Consider the following 11,388-nt stretch of genomic DNA (forward strand, 5'->3'; position numbering starts at 1 on the left):
CCTAGAAGTATCCATTGCAGAGATTTTGGGGTACAGAGAAGGTTAGCACCCCTATAAGTGAAGGGTCGCATTGTATCGTGTAGTTTCTGCTCTTTATTACAGGAATAGTGAGCGGGAAGCAATAAATGACCGGCCAGCACTGTATGATAGATTTCGTTTTGTATCTTTCATTAATAAAATGTTGCATATAATGAGCATCAAACGGTGAGTGCAGAAATTCTTGATTTGTCATTTCTTTTATTTGGTGCATGCACGTTATGGTATGAGGAAACATTTCAAATTAATTTCATTTTAAATGTAAACTTTTCTCGTTTTAAACAATATTTGTTTGCATTGTGGCCCACGTTTTATCTCAATGTCAGCAGCGGCCCCCAGATGTAAAAAGGTTGGGCACCGCTGATCTATGAGATTGGTGCCAAATCACCGGACCATCAGCACACCACAATGTGAAATAAAAACACATGCGTGGCTCTGGCGTGTGCTGCAATAATCATTCCTTTTGGTTTGGGCATACAAAGCCAGCTCTGATCCCTGGCAGGATCACCTGCAGGTCCCGCACTCACCTGTAGCTAATCAGCCTGCAAGCTCCACACACACCTGGTAGCCCCATCACCTGGGAACCCCAACCCTGCACACAGCAACCGTCAGCTTCTATCAGATTCTGCGATTTGCATTGGATATCACAATGAATTATAAATCGATATATTGGCCGATGATAGGAAAATGCAGAATATAGGAATCAGAAAATGAGGAGAACGTTCTCAGATTCCCAGGAACCTCTCTGGATATCGACAATAAATGGAAATCTCTGTCCAACATCAATATTGAAATAATCAGCGAAAAGGGAAATGAGCCAAAGAAAGCCTAATGAGGCCGAGGACAGAACATGGGAAAGGCGACTGCTTGCCATCGGTCACTGCACAGACATTGTACTTCCAGCAATCCTAGTCAATGCATCTAAATGCAAAACGAGAATGTTATATATTGCAGCTCACTAGTTCTCGGCTGCATTTGGTTTCTTTTTTAAGGCTTTCCCTGCCTATAACACACTTCCTGTCCCAGGGTGAAAACATTCACTGTGCATCTATAAAAGGAGCAATGTTATCATCCTAGGACGGGCTACAAAACACCTCACCCTCTCCAAAACATGGATGCAAGTAGCCATGAAGGTTATTATCCCAGTTGTGGCAGGATTAACAGGTAATCAGATATTAAAAACCAAAGAGGGGAAATAAGAGAATCTCATTGTTGTGATTTGCATCATGCATTGCAGCGTCATGAATCCTGGGACCCCAACACACTGCATCAAATCATTAATATTTGCTGCAAAAATATGTAGCAGGACCTATACACATCCATGTGCAATACAGCTCACTGCATTGGGGGGCGCTATGCCCAGGTGTCATTAGGCCCCTTAATGTTTGTATCATTGTTCACGATCCAAGTGTGGGGTGTTAGTTTGCATTATGCATGGCACGCCGACATACCTAACCAGCACTACCATGCAGAGGTGTTAACCAGCAGTCCAATATTACATGTTTCATAAACCCAAACGGGCACTATAATAATAACATACAATATGAACCCAGCCTGGCACAGACATCTTTCTGTTTGGGTGCCGCTTGGGACTCACCTTCCATATTCATCCTCCACAGCTCCACTTATGAAGTTTCTGCCACCTCCATGGCTCTGCAGCTCAGTACTGCCACAGCTGCAACAATCAGAACCAAGCGGAACCAAAACCCAGACTAAAGACAGAACCAGAACCACCAGATCCAAAATCTTTTATTTCTACTTACTAAAACTGCAGCAAGAAATCTGCTGGCTATGGTGGCCTCTGAACCCGCTGTGTCCAGCTTTGTGCCGCTTTTTTTTCTGTATTTATAACAAAAGATAAAACCCGAATCTTGCTGGGTTGTGTTGGATGGAGGGTGGAAGAGTTCTTCCAGGTTTTAAAGAGAACCTGTATAGGGCACAGAGATGGGGTCATGTGTTGACACTTTGCCTTTTATTTGGTTTTAGGGGCCAATCATCTAAACTCCAAAACAATCTGCAAGGAAATTCTGATTGTTCTGATCTCTGGGGAGTGACTACAGCAGCCATGGCATGGGAAGATCACAGAATGAATGAGGAATATTGTGCCAAATAAAAAATGGAGGAATATGTGCACAGGGGCAGAGAGGGGCTGATTTATGTGCCATGAAGGGCATTAGGGAAAGACACAAATCCTTCAATTGCAGCTTTGTGGGGTCCCTTCATTATGGTTTTTATATTGGTGACACATCGTAGTTCTGACCACTACAAGTTTTATCCATTTATTTATCATTTTCACAATGGTGACAACTAGAAAATGCCCAAAAAAGCAGCTTCACCAACAGCAGGAAGCAGTGCGGGTTTATGGTGTGCCGGCAATAATTCCCATTTTTTGGTGAGGAATTCCGGCTGTGCTTATTCCAGATGGGAATGCTGATGGAAGATCTCCGCGGAGTAAAGAGTGGCTATTGGGGATCTTGATCCTGATATTGATGACTTCTTATAGGGACGGTGCCGCTCTTCCCTGGCGGGGGGTTGGAATGAAGAAGATCTGCGGTACTTGTGCAATTGTGGCGGCAGCACAACTATGTCTGGACATCTCACAGCTTGGCACCGTGTGTTGGGGGTACCCTATATTCACTCTCTTTTCATACATGCTCCTGGATTGGCCCTGATGAATTTCCATACTGGTCCAGCTATTGTACACACATTGGCACCTCGCCACTGATCACTCTAGTGGGGCGATGCTCCCTCTTGGGTCAGCCTAGCACACCCCAACCTGGTGGGATCTCCTTTCAGGGTTGGTATTTGGATGAACTTGGAGGTCCCCTGAGACACGGGTGTTCTGGTTTTGAGCCAGGTGGACCAAGTTGGAGATCCAGGTCCCATGTCAGGAGTTTTGTACCCCAGGGATTTAGGGTACGAGACCCCATATAGTGGGACCAATATGGTACACCCTGTGCAATTTGTGTGTTCGTACGGTGCACGGGCTCTGGCCATGTGATCTCTGCAGTCACACCCAATCACGTTCAGCCATTGCTCTGGAAAGGTCTTGTCAGTATCTACAAAGCCAAAGCAGGCAATGCCAGGACAGGAACTGGCTGATGTCCTTACAATCTAAAGAGAGGATCTGGGGTTTTATTACCAAAAGAAATAACATGTCATTTCATCCTGGAAGATAAACCATCTCTCTGCATTCAGATGGGAGTGTTGTACGGAGCAGTGGCCCCACAGCCCTATCACCATATCCCAGGCCCCGGCCCCAATACTCAGCCCCATCACCATATCCCAGGCCCTGGCCCCAATACTCAGCCTTATCACCATATCTTATTCCCCGGCCCCAATCCTTATCCCTATCGGCCCTAGCCCTATCGGCCCTATCACCATATCCCAGGCCACGGCCCCAATACTCGGCCCTATCACCATATCCCAGGCCACGGCCCCAATACTCGACCCTATCACCATATCCTATTCCCTGGCCCCAATACTGAGCCCTATCATCATATCCAAGGCCCCGGCCCCAATACTCAGCCCTATCACCATATCCCAGGTTCCTGCCCCAATACTCAGCCCCATCACCATATCCCAGGCCCCGGCCCCAATACTCAGCCCTATTGCCATATCCCAGGCCCCGACCCCAATATTCAGCCCTATCACCATATCCTCGGCCCCAACACTCAGCCCTATTGCCATATCCCAGGCCCCGGCCCCAATACTCAGCCCTATCGCCATATCCCAGGCCCCGACCCCAATATTCAGCCCTATCACCAAATCCCAGGCCCCGGCCCCAATACTGCCCCAATACTCAGCCCTATCACCATATCCCAGGCCCTGGCCCCAATACTCAGCCTTATCACCATATCCCGGGCCCTGGCCCCAATACTCACCCCTATCACCATATCCCAGCACACCGGTCCCATCCCATTCTGTAACTCTGAGCTCCTCATTGCCATGTTTAATGAATCCCAAAAAATCCAATCAAATCAATTGGATTTTTCGATGGGAGGCAGAAAGAGAAAAAGCTACAGGAAATGTCGACTTCTACTAAACATCCCTTACAATTTCCAGATTGGAGATTGCTAGCAGCGGGAACTCCGAATGTTGGGGAAAATGACAGCCATGGAGGGAAGAGACCCTATTACAGCTTCAAGAGGAAACCTTTCAACGGGAAACCAAATGTAATAGAAACTTCCAGGTCCATATATTCAGGTCCTAAATGTGCGAAGAATTCAAGTTAGGACGAGTAAAATTTAGAATGTTACTATTTCCTATCAATGGCCTCAACTCAAATATACAAGACGGCAAAATCTACAGAAATATGAAGCGTCTCCGTGATGTCACCGGTCTCCAGTGATCGGATTGGCTGCATTCTCATGAATATGAAGCGTCTTGGTGATGTCACCGGTCTCTAGTGCTCCTTCTTTTTTTTTTTGATACATTGTATAAATAGTGAATAAATTATAACTAAAATTAAATTATTTTCTTTCTGTAAAACATTTTATTTTCCTAATATTTCTTTTTTCAATCCATATTCTGTAATAAAATGATCTTTTCAGCCATCCCATATTACGCTGTGGTTGAGGTGCCGCCATTCCTGTCCTCAGCTGCCCCTGGCTGTGTGCGGTCCGGTTGCTGAAAAGAGCGGATTCGTTATTTCTTGTTACATCGCTGCCCCGGGCTAAAGTCCAGGCTGGGGGCTCAATCACCCCGCACACTACAGTGAATCCAAATAATTGCCCCATAAACCTTCTTCCTGCCCATCCTTCCGGAGGAAACCGATGCTAATCTGGTTTATCCCGTCATGAAACGGTTACAGCTCGAGAAACCAAAAAATCAATAAAATGTTCCAAGATAGAACGGTGACCACCTTTTCACATTCACCATATATTCACTCACACTGTTCAATGAGAGACAGGAAGGACTTGCTGGGACTTGTGGTTCTGGTACTGTTGGAAAGGTACAGGTTGTACTTTGATGGTTTTGTTGATAGGTTGGAGTTGTAGTTTGTTTTAGAACCAGGTCATGTGACAAGAGTCTTCCGCCCATACAAGTCTATGGGAATCCAAAAGCAGCTGAAACAGGTCAAATACAGGTTAAGTGGAGGTCACCTAAATGTCCAATGCCATCACTGACCTCTGAATGACCTCGGAAGCCTCTCAAACTCATGAAAATTAGCTCCTAGGGGTATTCCTAGAACGAGGTGGGGTTACCATTAGGGTAAGGGCGAGCACTAGAATTCGGGTTACCATTGGGAGAAGGAAAAATTGGCACAAGAACAGATCCAGGAAATTAATTTCTGTAGCTTTCAATATCCATTTAAATCCCACCGAACCCCTGAAAAGCACCCAAACATAACCTTCCCCATTGACCCAGAAATGATGACAATTCTGCAAATCGCTCCAACTTTAGTGGAAATTTACCCAAATTTTGCTCTTTATCCAATAATGGAAATTGTCCACCTTGCCTCACGTGTGACCCGTCATGGTATCTTCCCCACATGGTTCCCTTTGATAACCCCGAGACTCCCATCTTCTGAGCCTGCAATTTTTTTTTAGTGCTGAATCCCTGATGCTGATTGGTTGTCATTTACATGATGAGGGGTGCACTGCCATAGGGATCAGAATTGGGGATCATTCTGCAGAAATATTGGCACCAGGTAGAGTTCCCAATTAGCGGGGTGACTGGAGTACTCCACGAGGGGGTGACACCAGGAGGAAAATGCTGAGAATTTGTCACATGACCAAGCGTCACTCCACGCCGGGGGAATCTATGGGGCTGATTCATTGAAATGTCCAAAATAGCTCAGCGAGTGATGAATCAGCCCCATGGAGCCCCCTCCTCACCTGTGAATAAATAACTTCTCCTCTTTTTTGATGAATCTGCAGCGTGTAATTAAATATTTAATATTCAGAAGGCTTATGGCTGACACAATACTCGAGCTCCGAGCGCCCTATAATTTCCCTGCCTGTTTGGTCCAAAATGAGCGAGCGCCTCTATTGTGTGTATTGTGCAGGCGTGACGTCACCCCGCTGCAGCAACCCCTCCAACCGCCACCCCGATTCATTCAGAACCGGGACGAAAATATCATTTAACTGCATCAACACCGAGCAAAGACTAATCCTACCATGTATAAAAGGAGCAAAAATGCTCCAAATATGGACAACCCCATCAGGTCCCTCTGGATGTTGTCATAGATGGGACGCAGAACCCCTGGTAATGGGCCCAGCAGGTGTGCGGACCTTGGAACTCGCAGGGATGGTGGGAGCCAATGGTGAATGTGGCCAATAGTGGGCCACTGAGCAGAACTGACTTGGAGGAGGGTCCATGGCCCATGTGCAGTAGCACAGTTTGCACCTCCGTGTCCTCCTGTCCTCTATGGAGAGCCCGCTGCTTCCAAACAGACCAAGACTCCTTCTTTGCTGGCGGGGGTCTGGCTTTTCTACTCTTGATAGGGAGAAGTCTCCTCACCATTCTGTGCCCCTGCTGATTGGAAGTTATATGAGTTATATTATTATGTTAGTTATATTGGAAGTTTAATATTCGGATTCTTGCCGTCCTTCTGTGCTCCCAGCAGACGTCCCCGAGAGGAGCTATTGATGTTTCCTGTCAGCCTGTTACAGACGGTGACACGTGCTGACAGTTCATGAAATGGAAGCGGATCATTGTAACTGGTGAGCCATCAATCATCGGTAATAACAGCGTTTGTGATGCCATCGCCTGGCACGGCGCCTCTTGTAAACCTCGCTGTGCACACGCTGTACTCCCCTCACCCCCTCATCTGTGGTTCTGGCACCATCAGGAAGATCTCATTTTATTATCTCAACTTCACTCAGAACCTTCTTTAATCTGCAGCTTTCATTAAAATAAAGCCTGGCGATCCTGCCATGAAGGTCATTGTTCAGGCACTTCCTGTTCAGGGGTGACAACGCTCTGCCCTTCTTTTCAATGGTGCCAATGTGTTGTCACCTGACTCCCTGCATGTAACTGACTTAGGCAGGATGGGACGGACAAATGTCATGCATCCGGAGTCTCCTCACTTCCTCCTTCTTTGTGTTTTTATCTGCAGCGTTCTATCTGCCCTGGGCTGGGTGATCTCTATCATGAAATTGGTGCATGTTTTTGCTAAGTGAATGGTCGCCCTGTCAGACCACCCTGTTCACCTAGTGAGCACAGGTATAGTTCAATAACCAATCACGTGCAAGAGAATTCAAATAATTGAGATTCTTCTTACACCTGATTGGTTGACTGAGTCAGCAGACTTTCATCTCATTTCCTAAGCTGAGTGATTTGTGGCTTGCAGAATTTCTTTGCTGAGTGAACGCCCTTTAGTAAATCAGCCCTCCAATGGGCCCTTGGCTCCTACCTAGTATTGCTTTATGCATGATCTTCCAGGCCAATCTTCCAGGGATCCTGTGATTGGTTTTAGACAAAATGGGGCTCTAAACAAATAAAAAGTAGGGGCCCTAAATGCACAACAATCCAGCTCTCTGCACCCCCTGCCATTCTGTCATTGGGCCCCTGGAGAAGGTGGGGATGTGGGGCAAATGCCCAATTTGCTCACATTCACCCCCCAACACACACAGATTGGGGGGCACACAGGCCTTTGTCTAAAGTGGCTGCATTCTGGGGCCCCCAGTGACCCCAATAATTGAGCTGCTAACGCCACCCAGGAAACAAAGCTGCCAAAGTCCGGGGGATTTATTGGGGGCTGTGCCCATTCTGCTAATTGCCTGGCAGTGCTGAGTTACTGACCCCAATCAATGCCATCCAGGCGATGGGTAATGTACAGCATGGAAATTCTCCAGTGCAACCTCCAATGGTGATGGGTGGGGCTGCAGTGGGCGTGGCTGCAGTGGGCGGGGCTGGGACCAGGGAACACAAGCTGCACTTATGGGGAAAGTTGTAATTTCCATTAAATATTTCAATGGGTCTAGATGACTTTTTAGGAAATTTGCTCGACTTCCTGTCTTGGTGACACGCTGTGTGTTAAACATTGATAAGGTGTCAGCGGTGACCCATCCCCCTCCATCTATAGGCTGCGGTTGGACGGCAATCACAAAGAGATAACGATGATCTCATGATGATGAATGTCTCCTCCCCATAGACTGTGCCTCATATACAGATATTTAGTGGAGGTCCCCGGCCTCCAGGGCTGACCTCAGAATGTCCTCAGCATTGGTGGGATTATTGACCCACTGATGGCCCCATACTGTATAGTAAATCCATAGCCTCGGCCTCCCGGGGCCTCCACACCGGTCAGCAGATGGAAGCTGAGATGACAGAAGAGATCCCCGGAGACCAATGTGGGGAATGAGTAGAGGAATCATTGTGAATGATCGTTTGCAATTAGAGTGTTAGCTCCTGGGACCAGGAAATGAGTATTCATTGTTCTGAAGCTATATTGTCTGCGATTAAAATGTCTAAACTCCATCCCCCCTCGTTCCCCATCCCCCTTCCTATGGTTCACATTTATCATTTGGAAAATTTAGTGACACCATCATGTCAGCTATACACTTTATTAGGTACACCGGCCACTTTATTAGGTACACCGGCCACTTTATTAGGTACACTTATTACCCCAACAAGCCAGTCATGGGGCAGCAATACATCTTGGCATGTGGATATTGTCAGGACGTCCTACTAAGGTCCAGACCAAGCACCAGAATGGGGAATAAAAGGTGATTTCAGTGAATGTGATATGGTTGTTGGTGCCAGGCGGGCTGGTCTGAGTATTTAAGGAACTGCTGATCTGCTGGGATTTTCACCCACAACCATCTCAGGGTTTAGAGAGAATGGAACAAAAAATGGAAAATACCCAGTACGGGGCAGTTGTCTGGGTAAAAAGACTTTATTGGTCAGAGGAGAATGGCCGGACTTGTTCCAGCTGATAGAAAAGACATCAGGAAGTGAAATACCCCCGAGGTCTGCAGAAGAGATCTCTAAATGTACAACACATCCAACCTTGGAGCAGATGGACTACAGCAGTGTGAGATCACAGCGGGGCCCCTCCTGTCAGCTAGGAACAGGAACCTGAGGATGAAACTTGCAGAACGGAAGATTGGGAAAACATTGTCTGGTCTGATGGGTCTCAACATTCAGACGGTGGCGTCAGAATTTGGCTCCAACATGAAATCATGGATCCATCCTGCCTTGTATCAGTTCAGGCTGGGGGGGGGAGTAATGGAGTGGGGGGGGGGGGGTTTCTGGGCACCCTTTGGTCACCTTAGTACCCCCTGACCATGGTTTAAAAGCCCCAACCAAACTTAGTATTGTTGCTGACCATGTCCGACCCCTTTATGCCTGCAGTGTCCCCATCTTCGGATGGCTACTGGTACTTCCTGCAGGATAACACTCTGTGTCACAAAGTTTAAATCATGGGCAGCCAATGAAAAGTGAGGAATGGCTTTATTCTATATAGTACAGATCAGTACAATGCAGGATCTAGAAGGTAAACTTATCTGATATATTTTACTGCAGAAACAAAACCCATCCATGTACCCGGATTTAAAACTCACCCTAAATCTGGGTCATCTCACCCAATAGAAATATCTATATCCATCAATGTGCACTACAAAGCTCAGCAGTGACCTGATCTCCATTGCACTGAAGCAGCACAGCTTGGTTACCTCCCGGCCCCCAGCCTGTGATTGGTAGCAAAAAGAAAGGGGGAAGACTGGTGAGGTAATCCCTCTACTCTCTTCTTTATCAGTATTACTGCATGCAGCACCCCAAATGACACCCAAGTTTCCCCCCAACTACCAGAGGCCTCTCCTGGTCACATGTGATTGGCAGAACCTTATATATATCTACAGTACAGAAACAAGTGCAGATCAGGGGTCAGTAACTAATACTATACCTAAAAGGCCAGCAGCACCAGAGTATGAATTCCATATATGACAGGTTCTCCTTGTTGGGCCGGGGTCCTCCTTTAATACAGTTCCTTCCTGCCGTCCTATGTTTGGCTGGAACAATCAGATTTCCATTTATAAAGTGGATTTGCTGATGAACTTTGGGTAACGTTGAGCATATAATTGACATTATAAATGTTACTTATGGCAAATTAATGAATCTCTTGTGCGTGGCGCATGCGGCCGACATCAAATACCGCCCGATAATTAATTGCTATCACCAATTTGTTTGACGTTGTTTTAGAAAGCTTTTTAATAAGGATATAAATGCCATGATTGCTCGGCAGCCGCCATAAAACGCCGCACCTGTCTTGGCAGATGGACAGTTTTGTTGCCGTGTATTTTTGTGCATTTTGTTTGGTCGAACTTTTTACGAGGGCGACGCGGATGGGGGGGGGAAGATTGCAGCAAAAATAAACTTAGGGCCGGGCGGTCTGATACCCAATCTGTTTATTTCAATGATTCCAAAACTTTATAATTGGCCGGGATTTTATTCTTCTGCAACTTTGTAACTTTGCAGATGGGCGGTGAATGGGCGATGTGGCTACCTAGGGCATATAATGTTAGTCCGTGGTTCACATGCCACATGTACCATCATCTACCAATAGGAGGCAAAAGTGAGCAGTGGACTTCAATCATTGGGTCATTAGGAACCATAGTGGCTGGAACTGCTGGCAATGTGCCGGAAGATGCCCAGAAATCGCTGTGTCCAATGCTTAATACATTATTATATGCAAGGTCTGTCTATGAAATAATGAGACTGATATAATTACTTTTATTGATATGACAATTCTAATGTTTGTCCCCTTAAATGTTCCTTCAAAATGAAACCCCAATGCCATCTTGTTCTCCACTGGTGGAAGGTGTGGAGCAGATCAGTTTCTGTTTTTTGATGTTTTTATTTACTGCATCCATTGACTCAGAGCGTGTTATGCCCTCCCTGGAGGTATTCCTGAGTGTGGCTCAGGGTTATTTTCAGTACCAAAAGCCGTAACCCCCAGCCACACACTGGGAGGCATTGTAAAGGGCTTACCTGATCCCCGCGGTATCCTCCGGTGATGCCCGTCTAGCGTGCTCAATGTAACGTGTGAATGTGCGGTGCGCTGGGCGTGACCTGGCAGAAATTGAAACAGATTACATTACTGTATGCCACAGTTTTGTGCCTAGAGCTTTGTCCGGGGCACTTTCTGCACTTTTACTGTTTGCCCGCTACCTGCCCTGACCTTTGACGTCTCTGCCTGACCTCTGCCTGAAAACATGACCACGTCCATGGCTTCCAAAAGGCGTCTCCTTAGTGCAAAAACTGTTTAGAACAGCAAGAAAACAGTGATAGTGATTTAGAATCACTTGTGATATCGAGCGATAGTGATTTAGAATGTCATCAGACAGTGAAAGTGAAGACAGCGATTCTGTGATTGAGGCCGATGATGTGAGAACTTGGTGCTCT

Source organism: Pyxicephalus adspersus, chromosome 3 (genome assembly GCF_032062135.1).
Source record: "Pyxicephalus adspersus chromosome 3, UCB_Pads_2.0, whole genome shotgun sequence".
In the NCBI taxonomy this organism is placed as follows: Eukaryota; Metazoa; Chordata; class Amphibia; order Anura; family Pyxicephalidae; genus Pyxicephalus; species Pyxicephalus adspersus.